At 46.0% G+C, this 15,193-nt stretch overlaps 1 long non-coding RNA gene across 1 annotated transcript in view; it reads left to right on the top strand.

Annotated features, from left to right (window-relative positions):
* Window positions 1–4,686, top strand: part of LOC126506705 (uncharacterized) — a 76,337-nt gene extending 71,651 nt beyond the window's left edge. Inside the window, exon 3 of the long non-coding RNA XR_007593313.1 lies at window positions 710–4,686. This is a non-coding gene — a long non-coding RNA (uncharacterized lncRNA). The remainder of the gene's footprint in view (window positions 1–709) is intronic.
* The last annotated feature ends 10,507 nt before the right edge of the window (window positions 4,687–15,193 follow it).

The raw sequence follows: 15,193 nt of genomic DNA, 5'->3' as shown, positions 1-15,193 counted from the left end.
TATCTCAATCTATTGAAACAAAGACTCCTAGATTCCAAATTCAGTAGTTTTGCCCATCATACAGATTCCACCCAGAGGTAAAGGTGAGGTCCGAAGCTAGGTTCACCTGCCTGCAAAACCCCTCCTCCAACCAGAATCAGATGCCACCCTATGTTCTAAGGTAGGGCTTTCACAAATCATGTATGAGAAGCTGGGGTCTTGGGGAGATGACTCACTGGGGAATATACTTTCTGCACACGTATGAAAATCTAAATTTAGATCCCCAGAATTCAAGGAAGCCTGCCTATAATCCCAGTGTTCCTATCATAATGAGAACGGACCCAGGAATAAGAGCATCCATAGAAGCACACAGGCCAGCCAGCCTCGTGTAGGCAGCAACAATCCACGGAGAGATCCAGAGGTGTCCTCTGACTTCCATGGATGCACTGGGAAATAATTCCTCTCTTCCACATGTGTGTGCACGTGCACAAGAAATCTGGAACCTTCCCCAGAGACTTTCACAGATTTTGGAGTACCCTTGTGTCAAGCACTTTCAATAATTTTAGTGCAGGTGGACCACAGGTCACACTCGGGGAAAATGTTGTTCCAGAGAATCTCGACAGTGGTTAACATCTTTATCCAGTCACCCCAACCCTAGGATATAGGTTTATTTGCAGAGGGATTTTACATCCTCCTATCCTGATCATATCTGTTATTGTCTGTATTTCAGGTACCTGGAATATCAGTCTTGAGGACTAGGAGAGAGATGGTCTGCTACAGTGGTCACTAATTCTCACTGTAGACAGTGGACCTTGAACGGCTTTGATGTGCCAACCAATCGATCAAGGCTCAGTTCTTCTACCTGACTTCTTTATCAACACCTGTAGTCTGAGATACCTCTACTGCAAATAACCGCAGGGCTGAGTATCAGGGAACAACGACCCACCCTGTAGTCCAGAGCCCACCAAATTCTGAAAGTGTCCGGTTCTGGGCTAGGGCAGTCGCCTGCAGGGCTAGGATAGCCATCTATACCGCTTTTCATTACTTCCCATGAAAATGACCATGAAGACTTTGGTTCCCACTTGACACTCCTTCCTTCGGCCTCTTTACCCTTACTCTTCCTAACCTACTGTTCCCAGGAAACCCTACAGTGTGGCACGCTGCCTCCTCTTGGTAACTGTAACAAAACATCTTTTCCTTCCTTTGCTGTCTCCTCCCTTCCTCTCCACTTCCTTCTTTTTCTTTTTTCCTTCCATTTTTTTCTGTCCTAATAGGATCTCACTATATAGCCTAGGCTGGCCTGGAACTTGGGAGCTTCCTGCCCTAAGCCGTAGAGTGCTGAAGTTACAGACACAGCCACCATGTCTGGCACAGCCCATCCTTTCAAAGGCAGTTTAATTTCTGCTCTATTGACCTCCCCATACCTGCATGAGAGAAAAAATTCCATGAACACTGTAAAAGAATTTCTTACCAAGTGCCTGATTCTTCTAAATCTTATCAGTCATCCCTCCACTTGTGTGTAAATCAAGGATTTAAATCCCAAATATTCTCTGAAAAAAATCACTGAAAGAACACTTTTATCACAATAGGATGAAATAGATAGGTGCTGTGGTAGAGAAGCAGCTGAATGCTTGTTCCTGCTGTGTTTGCTGGCATACTGTTGTCCCTTCTTTGTGCCACCATACCCCAAAGCAGATGGCATGTGGAAGGAGCCCAGCACACACTTCACAGGGCACCAAGGGTAGCTTGGGGCAGTTGCGCTTTCTGTCCAACCAAAGCCTCATGCCATCATTCAACACCCTCTGCACAAGGTTCTGACACTTTGTGGGGACCAGGCTCCCTCGTCAGAAAGCCTTAGAAAGGCAAAGGCAGAGAGATTGAACAAGGGCTCAGAAGCTCACCCTTTGAGAGCTTGCCTTGCAACTCAGTGCCCCTGGGTATGCTGGGAAAACAGACTGCCTCACACAATGGCTCGGAAAGCATAGCAGCCAGTGGAACAGAGTGAGCTGTGGGTAGCTATCGCTCTCTCTCTCCATCTATTCATTTGTGCTCACTGTCCTGTGAAAACCCGCTCTCTGTGAAATTGGTGGAGTCATGATTTTGGGGATGGACCATCTGCCTGGTTCCAAATGGAATTCATGAACTTGGAGAAATTTGCATGAACTGTTCATTGCAGCAAGAGGAATTCATTCATTCCACAGCTCCGAGGTTTTATACTTTTTCTGGACCACAGCCTGCATGAAGGGTGTCAGACCTTTCCATTAGTGGTGCGGCTCCTTTCATTTTATTTTGTTTTCTTCTTTCCAAATCCATTGCCTTCGACCTTAATATAATCAGCAGCAAATCCATTGTGCCTTGGTCTTCCTGAAGCTCTCCGTCCTATTTCAAATCAAAAACCTTCTTCCTCTGAGGGCCGTGTTGTAGTACATTTGTATTTTACATTGGTAGACATGAAAATAAATCAAAATGGCATGCTATTCTATCTATTTGCAAAGAAAGAAAACCTAATTAGGTAAACAGGGGAATGGGAATGCTGATTAATTTAATTATTTGTTTAGCCGCGGGCCAAACACAAAGCTTTTTGTGGTTTTGAATCCTGGAAACAAAAGTATCTTTGCACTGTACTGGCTCACAGTTTCCTTAGCAGAGAGAACATGTGGTCAGTTGTGATAATTCAGTTGCTTAGGGTGCCTCAAAATTTGTTCATATGAATATCAAGTCTATTGACATGAACGATTCGATTAAATTTTTATGCGTTTTCAACACACGTTATGGAAAAACTTCTTCTTAAAAGAAATCAGTTTTTAGTGATTTGCAACTTGGCAAGGCCTGTAATCCAAGCTACGTGGGGGCTAAGGAGGACGATATCAGATTGAAAACCTGCCTGCCTAAGCAATTTACAGAACAATATCCTGTCTCTAAAATAGCAACCACGGAAAGGGATGGGGGCAATAGTGCCAGAGTAGGTACCAGCATGCACAAGGACCTAGGCTCAAGCTACAGTAACAGACTTATATTGTATACTTCATAACAGGAAAAAGGGGTTATCTCAAATGAATACCATGTGGCAGAATTTGCAGGTAGAGAGATTTTTTTTTTTCCCAGTGAGTTAATGGGTTGATGTTTATTTTCAGGTCTATTTTTTTGAGAAAAGTTTTTCAGTTTTTCTTAACCAGGGTATGCAATAACACAGGAAAGAAAACATATCTTCAAAATCCATTCCTCTGGGATCCCCTCTGAGAGCTCATTTATATGTCTTTAAAACCACGAGTGAGCACCCAGAGAGACAAGCGCCTACAGCCTGAGGTGTTGGTGCACTCCTGTGATCCCAGCACGTGGGAGGCTGAGGCAGGAGAACAGAGAGTTGAAGGGCAGCCTGGGCTATGTAGCAAGATTCCCATCTCTAAAACTAAAACAAAACCAAGAAACAAATGTCGCTGTTGGTCTGTCTGAGTGTGGGAGAGCCACAGGCCTGTCTTCACCAGCGAGGAGCCAGGATGTTACAAAGGGCTCCTCTATTTTGTGTTTAGTTTCTTGATTTCTTAGGTGGGACTTGGAGGTCCCCAACACTACCAGCTTCAGGATGATGTGACTGTATGACTCCAGATGGTTATGGTGTGTATGTGAATGCTGGTAATAAACCATTTCTGTTTGCCTGGAATTGAGGCAGCTCCTCGGGTCTTGGGAATTTTAGCTAACCCCGAGGAAATTCAAGGCGAACTGGGAGCAGTTGGTTTGGAGTGGTCATGCAGTTTTGGGGTGAGAGACATTCTGAACCATACAATGTCCTATGGGTCTCAAGATGTTGGTGTAACGAGAGTAAAGAGACTGCAGACCAGTAAAGCATTTTGCACACAATCCAGCACACCAATGCAAAGTAATGTGAGCTAATTGCTACTGTTTTCCTCTTGAGCTTCCTCGGCTCTCTTTGTATTGGTGGCAATTTTGTGTGGATGGAAACTCTTAAATGATGTACTCAGTAAACTGGTTCTTTATGGAATCCAGAATGTTCAGTAAGTCTGCTGGCCTGAAGGACTGGGGCAAACACCCACCATGACTCATTGACCTCAGTTTACCTCTGCTGGAAATAAGCATAAAATCAGAAAGCCTTTTTCACTCAGAGATGACCATAATTTGTTTACACACCACATAGATGTCAGTCACTTGCCCGCAATAGCTAATCTAAGCAAAAGTACTACTACATAGGCCACATTATAAAAGTGGAAGAGGAAACCAAGACTAAGAATTTCTTTTGAATGCCTAGGTTACCATGGTTTCTGTTGGATAGTGAAAGGGGAGGTGGGGGTTGTTAGCCATTTACAAGGGAGAAATAGGATTCCTCTATGTTTATAAAGTCCCCTTGGTGTCTGGAAGGACAATAGGAGCTATGGAGGCTAACCGTCTGGGATGCAAATGCATCTGACTTTTCCTTACACTAATGACCTTATCTATGAAAAGGGGAAAGTAATTTGGTCCCTGTGAAAAGATTTGCTGAGATGATTGAAAAGGAAAATCAAAGACTTGGCAAACCAATCTCAGTTGGGTGTTCGGGAAGTCACATTACATAAGTGTACAAGCCTGCTCAGGGCCCCTCCCTGTCCATTCTGCCAGGAGGAAGTACGCCTTGGTTAGCCCTGGACCCGATGCAACCTATAGCTAAGATCCATTCACTTGTCTTCCTAGGGTAATCATAATAGAGTAATCATAATAAATTCATTTATTTATCCAGTGTGTGTGTGTGTGTGTGTGTGTGTGTGTGTGTGTGTGTGCGTGACAGAGAGAGAGAGGGAGACAGAGAGAGAGAGAGAGAGACAGAGAGAGAGACAGAGACAGACAGACAGACAGAGACAGACAGAGACAGAGAGAGACAGAGAGAATGAACCTGGGATCCAGGTCAGGTCTTTAGGCCTGCAATCAAGTGCTTCTAGCCACTGAGCCATCTTGTCGACTTTAGTGAGTTTCTATTAAACCCCATGTTCATTTATCCACACATCACTCCATCCCTTCTCTTCTGAAACTTTCCCAGACACCTGCTAGGAAGGCAACCTGAGAAGCAGACCTAATGGTAGATGTTTGGGTTATAGGACTAGAGCCTTGTGATTGGGTGACTGTGACTGTCTTTCTCTTGGGGGTGGGATCAGTTATCTCTGGAATCGGCTGTTATAAACGTGTTTGGTTTCCTGGGCTCTCCCTTGCCTCCCTTTCTGTAACTCTACTGTAACACATGTCTACTTCCTTTTGGCTATCCACCATGAATCAAATATAGGTCTTGTGCTCTTGGGTTTCCAAGCTCCCAGAACTATGAGCCCCAGTAAACAAACCTCTTTTCTTTGTAAATTACTCAGCTTCCAGTAGTCTCCTATAGCAAGAAACAGATGAAGACACCATCTATCTGCCACCTACCTGCCTGTCTGACTATCATCTATGTATCCATCCTAGGTTGCCTTGTGATGTACACCACATCTCTTTGCACCGAGAGGAAGGGATGGTGTTCTGATGGATGTTTGAGTCCCCTCTACAGTTGCCAGATCTTGCATCAGCACCGTGGGTGTTAGGGAAAGCCACATCCTTCCAGACTTTGAGGATAACAACTCATCCTTGGAACATTTTGATCAAAGAGCACAGCAAAAACTTGAATGCAGTTTCCTTCCTGCAGACCTTCCCTAATCAGCCTCCACACATTCTCTTATGAGAATTCTTTGCATAGCTGAAGATAGTTGTTATGACCATCTTTCTTGTCTTTTGTCCTGGATAAATATCTCCAGTTCCATCCTAATAAAAAATCAAATTTTCTCCTTTAAACACAATGTTCCAAGTTGCTAATGTTACCCCTGAGTACAGTGACGAGAGGCATGTGACCCTTTCTCATTTCTTTGTGTGTGCACATGTGTACATACACATCTGGGTAGATACAAATGCACATGTGTGCATACACATCTGGGTGGATGCAAATGCACGTGTGTAAACGGGCACGTGGAAGCCAGAGTTTATCTCTGAGTGCTCGCCTGGGTATCATTCTCTACCTATACTTTTGGGGTTTCTCACTGAATCTGGAGGTCTCACTGAGTGGCTGAACTGGCTTCTATCAAGCCCCCGTGACCCCCTCATATGTCTCCCCAGAACTGGGATTACAGGCGCACGCTATTACACTCAGCCTTCACCATGGGCATTGGAAACTGAACTTGGGTCCTCATGCTCCCATGGCAAGCACTTTGCTGAGCCATCTCCCCAGCTCAGCCATGAGACTCTGATAAGACCTTCTTCTGTCGTGTTCATAAACTGATGGCTTGCAGGGAGCTAGAGAGCATCGTTCTTTTTAATGGTTTCAGCTGTGTGTGGACACCTCATGGCTTACCATCAGTGAAGTCTTCCATGCTCCCTAGCTGCTGACCACATACACATCTCTTTTGCTCATTCTGCCCTCCAGCCTGCAGCAGTTCCTTCTAGAGATTCATTCTGTCACTAGCAGATTACCTACTCTGTCTGACTTTGTGTCCTCTGCCTGATAATGTCACCAGACAGGCAAGTGATCCCATGAGATGGTCACTCTGACTGCTACTTCTGAAACTAGTACATTTGAAAGGACCCTGAAGATGGAGGAGGAGGCCGGCTAGGAGAGAAGATAGTGGGCAGTGAACATGACGGTCATTGGGCTTACCTGGAAATCTGCTGAACTCCCTGTGTGCATGGCCCTAGGTAGGTATTTTGTAAGTTTCTATTTTGCTCCATGCTGTTGTAGGAGCCCACTTGTTCATTCCTGGTTGTCAGACTCAAAATAACCACACAGAAAGTGTATTAATTAAATCACTGCTGGGCCAATCACCTAAGAGTATTGCTAAATAGCTCCTACATCTAGAAGTAACCCATTTTTATTATTTTATATCTTACCATGAGGCTCGTGGCCTACCAGCAAGGTTCCAGCTGGCAGCTGGCCTCTTTCCCCTCTGGTAGCTACATGGCGTCTCTGTGACTCCACTTTCTTTCTCCCAGCACTCAGTTTAGTTGTCCCCACCTAGCTCTACTCTTTTGCCCTACCACAGGCCAATGCAGATTCTTTATTCTTTAATCAATAAAAGCAGCACATATACAAAAGGACTTGCCACACCACAGGGCTATGAAGTAGGCACTGTCCTTATGTGTCTGAGATCTCAGTATGCGCCCCACCTTGCTCCCCTCATTCAGCAAGCCCACCCCCTAGCTTCTCTTTGGCTGTGCGCTCATCTCTCCTAAGGGCTATCTCTGGGCTGGGCTGTTTGACTCACAAGGATCCAGCTGTATGTGGGGCTTCCTTCTATCCCACCATCCTCACTGCTCCTTTCCTGTTTGGAGTGTGCAATCTTGGGTTTCCCTCATTCCGGGTTTCAGTTCACCCTCAGTGGCTCTCCAGGGCTTCACCTGACCTCATACCTCACACAGCTGCCCCTGACCTCCTGCTTTGTTGATGCCTTCCTCTGAGCACATCCTTCTACTCTGTCTTCAGGGTCTGCTTTTAGGATGTTTCCAGAAGGTACAAATTTTCACATGGGAAAGGGAGCAGGGAGAGTCTTCTTCTAGGAAAGATCACTATCCCAGCTCTCATGGCTCACATAGCAAGGTCAAGACACAGAGCAGGAGTGGCTGAGGGTGGGGCTGCTGTAATTGCCACACTAACCCTATGCAGTGACATCAAAGGCAAGATGAACCTGTGGTCTTACCACAGACCTGGAAGGAAATCCTAACCGAGGAAGAAGGTAGTGGTGGCTCGTTCTATGGCCAGGGTCTTGTCAATGCCGCATCAAAGCCCCTTTCTTGGAAAACCCCTAGCACTCGGAATCTGCTCTCTCTCACAGCTGATCTTGCTGTCATAGTTTGCTTCCAGTGTCACCTATTTCCCACAGACTCAGATGCTGACTCTCTGGAGGGTATTTCCATGGGAGAGGGAAGGGCGTCTAATGTGCTCGCTGCTGGCCAGCTTCCCATTCATTGTCCACTGTTTCTCATGGGGCTGGGCAGCCAGCCCCATGTGTACACGGTAGAGGTCACTTATCAGCACCATTTCCCACACAGAACTGGCTGGTCCCGGGTTGTGCTGTCACCTGCTGCAGGAGAACAAAGTCCCCCTCTCTCATCTTCTTTCCCAGAATGCTGGGAATCGGGCCAGCTTCATTCTGTGTTTTCAAGCATGCTAGTTTCGGTGGCAGCTTTTATGGTGATTATCTCACTACAGCCCTGGCCTCAAGACACCTGATTTATTGTGGATGAAAAAAGTTCACCCTTTCAACCATTACCAAAAAAAAGAAGGCATAGTTTTACTGGAATGTTTGGTTTCACTCCTGGGAAAATATCTCCTTTGCCCCCTGGGTGTGCCATTGGTCACAGTGTGAATTGATTGGATGGGACCAGCCTACTTCAGGGAGACAGGACTCATAGTTCAGATACCCAGGTGTTTTCTAGAACTCGTTTTGTGTTGTGTTCCTAAGATCGTGGATTCAGTCCCTGCACCCACAAGTTCCTAATTGCTTTGTAAGACATAGACTCTTCCATATAAATAAGTCTAGTTTTACCCTAAGAGAGCAAGGGCGACATTCTTAGGGAGGGAGGGAACAGTACAAATGTCTCTGGAATGGGTCGTGGTGCGGTGACTATGTGACAGCCAGTAAGCAGAAAATAGCAACGCTTTGCTGGCTACGGGAAATATTTATAGCAGAGACCCATGGATGACTGTAGAGGAAAAGCTTTCCGAGTAGTCGTGGGGGAAGAGGCTCGAAGGTGGCTGCTCTTGTCCCCACCTGAGGCCTGGAAGCTGCAGGCTCGCTAAGAAAGGACATTTGTGAGAGTCACAGGTCATGTGCAAGTCCCAGTTCCTAGAGCGCAGCCTCGCACGAATGGAAAAGGCAGGCAGTGAGAAGAAGATGGCAGAGTAAGGTGTTTAGGAGCTTGTCGGATACATTTGTCATTGCTGTGGCAGAATCCCAGGAGGAAGGGCCACACGCTCCTGAGTGGGGGCTGAGAACTTGAGGACACCACTGTCTGCACGTGGGTGATGTGCAGGTGGCATGGTGAAGGTGCAGCTTTGCAGGGGCCCGAGAAGGACTAGGACAGGAACTGTAGAACCTGGTCAAGGAAAATGGGATGGGGTTAGAGTTGAGGGCCTCACCTGAAGCTTCAGCAATGGCCTAGGGAGCAAGGGCTAGTTGTTCGCATGGGAACCACCCTGCCAATGAGGCATCCCCACCACTCGAAATCCTTTCATTTTATTAACTGTGTCGAGCATAGCCCACAGTCTGGGGCCAGCACTTTGTGATGCATCCTTCGGTTGGTGTGAATTCCTAAACTTCCTTATTATTTTTCCCATTGCTGGGACTGAACAGCAGGCAAGACAGAACTTGAGGGCTGACTGAGCTTCCAGTTGAGGAGGACACAGCCCATTACTGTGGGAAAAGCATGATAAGTGGGCCTCTGTGGGTCGCCACAGGGCTGTGTTCAAGACATCAAGTCTTGTTATATCTCAACAAACTAGGAAACAGAGAGCCTGGTTCAGAAGTGAGTCCACTGTCTGTAACCCTTCAAAACCTACTGCCTCCTCTGCTGAGCTGATTTCTCCAACTAAGTACACCACCTAAAGGCTCCACAGCCTCCTTAAGCAGCACTGTTAGCCATGAGTTCAAACACAGGAACCTCCTGGAGCATTTCCTAGACAAACCATACCAGTTTCACATTTCATTAAGGAGAAGTACCCAAATTAAGTACTCACTGAAGTTAACATCGTGGCAGTCCTGAGGCTCTGAATGCATAGACCAGCAAGGTAGTTAACGGCACCGAACTTGCTTTAATTTCCAAGTGTGAACAGGATTTAAAGAAAAAGAGTAAAGTGTGTGTGTGTGTGTGTGTGTACATATGTATGTATGTTTACCTTAGAAAATACCTTCCATACTATATTAGGATAATTGTCAAAATACTTCAACTACTTGGAGATAGTAGCTATATAAATAATATCCCATTGTCTATGTTAGCACGTATTTCCTGAGCAGATTTGTTGAGTCTTCATTATCCTTAGAAGTTTGGCCTTTCTCATTTGCTGTCTGGCTACACCAGCAAGATTTATTATGTGTGTATTAAGTTCCCAAGAGGAACCACCAGCGGTTTTAACAATCCAGGCTCGTCCTTTATAAGATAATTAACATGGCATCTGGAGCACAGATTTTTCTGGAAAATTCAGCTTTTCACTCCATAGAGGGAAACGATATTGGTTGAGTTCATCTACTTGCGAAGGCATAGCTTATATTCTCATCAACCCCACTTCAAGATTACCTTGTCACCTCTATCATCTGAGCTAGGCTGAATCCATTTCCTTTTATGTTTCTGATATGTTAATTTGTGTTCTAGTGAGTAAACCAGGTGGAGTTTGAGGGACTCAGTGGCTCACACCCCAAGCCAGGCTGGGTCCTTGTGTTTCTTCTGTTGTTGGCCCTTGACCGTGTAGGCCCTCAATAAAGTGAGTCCATGGCCATTTAGCACTTAGATTTACTTCCCAGCTGATTTCTTTGGGAGGACTAATCGTCATGATGGAGCTGAACACTTGGATGCCCTGGGCACAGCTAGGCAAAGGGCTTTGCTACAACAGAACTGGGCCAACCTATCCAAGGTAAGGTATGACTGTGAAAGATGCTGCTTCTGGCATTGGGAAGATGCCAAGGTAGAGCTCGGATCTGTAAGAAGGCTGTAAGCCTGCGACTCCAGCTACCACCGAACTTGGTGTATAGTATACCTCTATAAGTTCTCAGTGAGCCAGACATCGGGAAAAAAGAGTTTTCAGTGGTGATTCTCATTGAATGGCTTCCACATGGACTCGTGTGTGGTCCACATGAATTGGACACTCTTGAGGATTTCGAGATTTACAACACCCAACTATCTACATGATTGTGGTTGGTGCTGGTGGAGGGAGGCTGCCATCAGACAGAGAGATTTTAGGGCCAGCCTGGCGTACAATAAAAGAACTTCAGACCCTACAGGGTATGCCGTAGCTATTTTCTCTTGTCACTGTGGCAAAGTACGCGACAGAAGCAGTTTACGGAGGAAAAGGTTATTTTGGCTCACGCTCTCAGAGGGTCTAACCTACATGTGAGGGCCAGGTCCTCTGTGAAAGCCTCGTGGTGACAGCAGCAGGGGTAGAGGCTATTTTCACATCTTGGTAGGTATGAGGAAACGGGGACTCTGGTGCTTGGCAGTGCCCATCTTCTCCTTTTCCCATTTGAACTCTTCCCCCTCTGCCGGTGTATCTGTGCTGCCTACCTTTGGGTTAGCTCAGCCTCTTAGTTAACCCTTTCTGGAAAGGTCTCCACAAGGAGGAGGTATTCCTCAATCTCCTATGAAATTCTAAATCCAGTCAAGCTGTTAACAAAGACCAAGTGTCACAGAGGTTAAGTGACAAGAGCAAACTAGGGGTAGGTGAAAGAGTTTCTCACCAAGACAGAACTTGGGTCATAGGAATTGCAAAGGCATTGCCTGGGTATGGAGAAAGAGCCAGATGCAGAAAGAAGCATGATGCTGAGACCTGCTGCCTAAGGTCAGGGTCCTGGTGACAATAGGACCCACACAAAGATGCCACACAGGCAGAAATGCATAGGAAGACCATTCCATGCATGACATCTGCTGAATCTCAGGCCGGAACCAGCTAGTGGAGGGAACCACAGAAAAGAGGAGGCTGTGGGTTGACAGAGGCAGCATCCCGAATGCACCTGGTACAAGCAAGCTTTCAGAACACAGACAAAACTTAGACCATCAGGAAACGGTCTTAGCTGATTTACATTTAGTTTCTTCCCCACCAAACAAAGTGACTACCGGTTAAAGCGCAGGAAATGTATGAAAAACCTCTGTGAAAATGCATGCAGTAAAGGTATCAGTGTCTTAGGAGGCGAGTCTTCTCCATGCAGGAAGCACTTAATATGCCAAGCTTTACCTGCTGAGGACCCGGTGATGCAAAGTTCAGCAGGAGGAAAGGTGGGCTGTTAGTTGAAATGATGGTCACCTGGGGGAATTAACTGTGAAACAATCATACCAAAATTCCTAATGTGACAACGAGGCTTCTCTGTCTTCTGAGGAAAGTAGCACACACTCACAGGCACACACACACACACTCTCATACACGTGCATCATCCTATATAATGGAAGAAGCCAAAATGAGTAGGATCTATTTGTACACACCATATTCTGTAAATAAAATATGTTTATAGGCAATAGATAAATATGTTTGACCTTTAATATAGGAAGACAACTGGCCTAGGAATGATCGGCAGTGAGCTGAGACTTGACATGATGGCTCGGCATTTTATCCTTTAATGAAGACTAGCTGCTTCCATTAGCAATGTCTGTCAGAGCCTGTGGCTCTGAAAGAATTCTTTAAAATCTGAGATTAGATACGCCTAGCTCCCCTTGCCTTTGACAAGCAGCCCTTTCCCTCACCGTTCACTGCCACCTAGTGAATTTATGTGGGAGAGAAAGGCTAGCTCAGAAGGAAATTCTTTTCACAGCTTTAACCAGCGATGTTCTTCGGTGTCAAACTGTAACAAAGCAGGGTGGGTAGGGGCTCTTGGCAACAGAATCCTGATGAGACAGTGCAGTCCCACCCAAGCAGGGAAGACAGGTAAACAAAGCCATAATCCAGTGGAAGGTTCTGGAGAGAGTTCTCAAGATAAGCAGTTGATGAGAGACTGTCCAGGGCTTCTGGCCTGACGTGCAGGCTCCACAGATTGAACAAAACACGGGGTTATTGTAGGATGTGCGTGCCTTGTGGATTTAAGGGTTAGAAAGTAAGGGTGTGTGGAATGAGGAGACCACTGTAGAAGTTCCTGTGTACACACGAGACATCAAGCTGCTAATGAGGCTCCTGGGGGCGATGATCTCCTGAAGTGGAGACAGAACTAATTAGAATGGAAATGTAACCTTCTGCGATTCTTCCTCACCGCCAGGTTTGTCCTGGGCTAGTCCACTCTCAGTGTGAACAAACAGGCAGAGCTCCTCCTAAACAGAGTGCCAACCTACACCCAGGGCCACCTGGTGCTTTAAGAAAACACTGCCCCTTTCCCAATGAAACTGTGAAACACTCTGTGGGCAGGGGACAGACTTAGGTCCATTGTCTGCAGGGCTCAGCTTGGCTGTGTTTCAACACCCACCCTGCACCTCTCTGGTGGGAATTGCTCAGCATCCTTACAGTTTACCCCACAGCAAGAAAGGCTGAAGATATGCAATGACTGCTGTTGTGAAGTGTGCATGCATGGTTGCATACACTCGTGCATGCCTGGCTGTATTTTTATGTGTGCTGTGCATGATAGTATTCAGACATTTGTATGCTTGTATGTGTGTATGCATGGCTAAATATCCATAAATATGCATATGCATGCATGTGTGTATGTGTGTGCAATATGTGTGTGAACAATAAGAGAGAGATGACATTCAGTCTCTCACTGATGTGCATGGCTTTTAATGGGTGAGTTTTAATGACTTAAAATTAAAAGGTTTGATAAATCTGCTTTGGTTCAGAAAATAAAAGAAACAATCAAAGAATTCCATAACACCAATAATTTAATGGGAGCTGGAGATTTAGTTCACTTGGTAGATTTGGGTTTGATTCACAGTACAGCATAAACTGGGCCATGGTGTTGTACCCTGTAACCCCAAAACTTGGGAGGTGGTGGCAGGAAAACCAGAAGTTCAAGACCTCCTTCTTCCTTATGTAGTTTGAGATCAGACTGGGCTATAAGACACTGTCTCAGAGAGGGAGAACAAGAAAGAGAGGGAGAGAGAGAAGAAGAGAGAGCTCAAAAAGGAAACTGATATCGTCTTTCCCTCAGGACGGTACTGGCCATTTAGCTCGTCATGACATCCCCTGCCCCTGGCTTCCGATCCAGAGTGTATGTCTCTTTCTAGGAGCTAGCTCAAGTTTGAAAAGCATCTTCTGGGGCGGACTGAATATTTCCTGCTAGACATTATTTCACACCGGGAACAGATCTGCCCCATTACAAACAGGGTGGTTTATTTTGGCACTGGGCCATCCACTGATTTGATGGCATTTATATTGTAATTTACAGTTGTCCATTGAATTGGAATGCTTGACTTATCCGTGGGGACATGAGCTATTAATAGAGTAGTACATAGGTGCCTACGGAGACCACAGGGGACCACTGTGGATTATTTTATACGGCACTTTTCAATGTACTCTCAAGCCACTCCCATCCTGTGGGCCAGTGCGGCTTCCTCCATTTCTACATGGTGCTTCTATGGTGAACAGTGACTCAAAGGGGAAACTGAAACACTAAAACCATGCTTCAGATTTAGACTGAGAAAGACTTTTAAAGCAATATTTGATCCACGAATGGTCAAAATGCTAGAAAATAGGTGGAGTGCTTCACCCCAAATGGAATAACTATAGCACAACTCCTGCACTTAAGGCTCAGGGGACATTGTGGAAGAGGGGGTCAAAAGACTGTAAGAGCCTGTGGACTGTGAACTGCTGTGTGACAGTGTGTTCTGAGCGGGACAGAACGCTGTGTCCAGAAACTTTCAATAGGGTGACCTACACACGACCTATAAAGACCATGTCAGCTAACAGGACAACACAGGGTCCCACCCCCTAGATGAAGAACTAAAGACAGCAAAGGCTGCTGAGGGAGGAAGAACTTTTTCTGTTGTTTGTTTGTTTCCACGGTGATGGGAGCCCCCAGTCTTAACTGCTCAGCTACAAACACATATATAGGGCCACACTAATTGGATTTAGTAGGACACACATAGCAAATGCACAGCACCCGTGCCTCGATTGTTTACGTGGCTCCTGGCGCTCTCACTCGTATGCGGCACGCACTTCGCCCACCGAGCTATCTTACCAGGCACCAAACTTTTTAATCCAAATTTACAAATAAGCGCTTTTAATATTAGCGATTTTTCCCCCAACGTTACCAAAGGGAACTTAAGGTAAGTTTGAAGCAACCAGTTTGCATGGAGCGCAGCGCTCTTGGCCTGCAAAGCGTGAGGATGCCCTGGACTTCTCGGAGAGCAGTGGGTGAGACAGGAGCACAGACTGAGCAGATAGGGAAACGGGAGCTGACAGCACACAGCGGTTATTCCCCAGACATCCTGCTGAGGGCATTAGCGGCTCAGCTCCTTTCCCAGTTCTGCATTCTGCCCGTACTGAGGAGCAGAAAATGCCATTTTGGGGGAAGACACCATGCTAGGTAGCATA

The sequence above is a fragment of the Alexandromys fortis genome, unplaced genomic scaffold, assembly GCF_014885135.2.
Source record: "Alexandromys fortis isolate MF-2015 unplaced genomic scaffold, M_Fortis_MF-2015_v1.1 scaffold_69, whole genome shotgun sequence".
NCBI lineage: Eukaryota > Metazoa > Chordata > Mammalia > Rodentia > Cricetidae > Alexandromys > Alexandromys fortis.
Note: the sequence above shows the minus strand (reverse complement) of the source record. Positions and strands in the feature narration are given on the sequence as shown.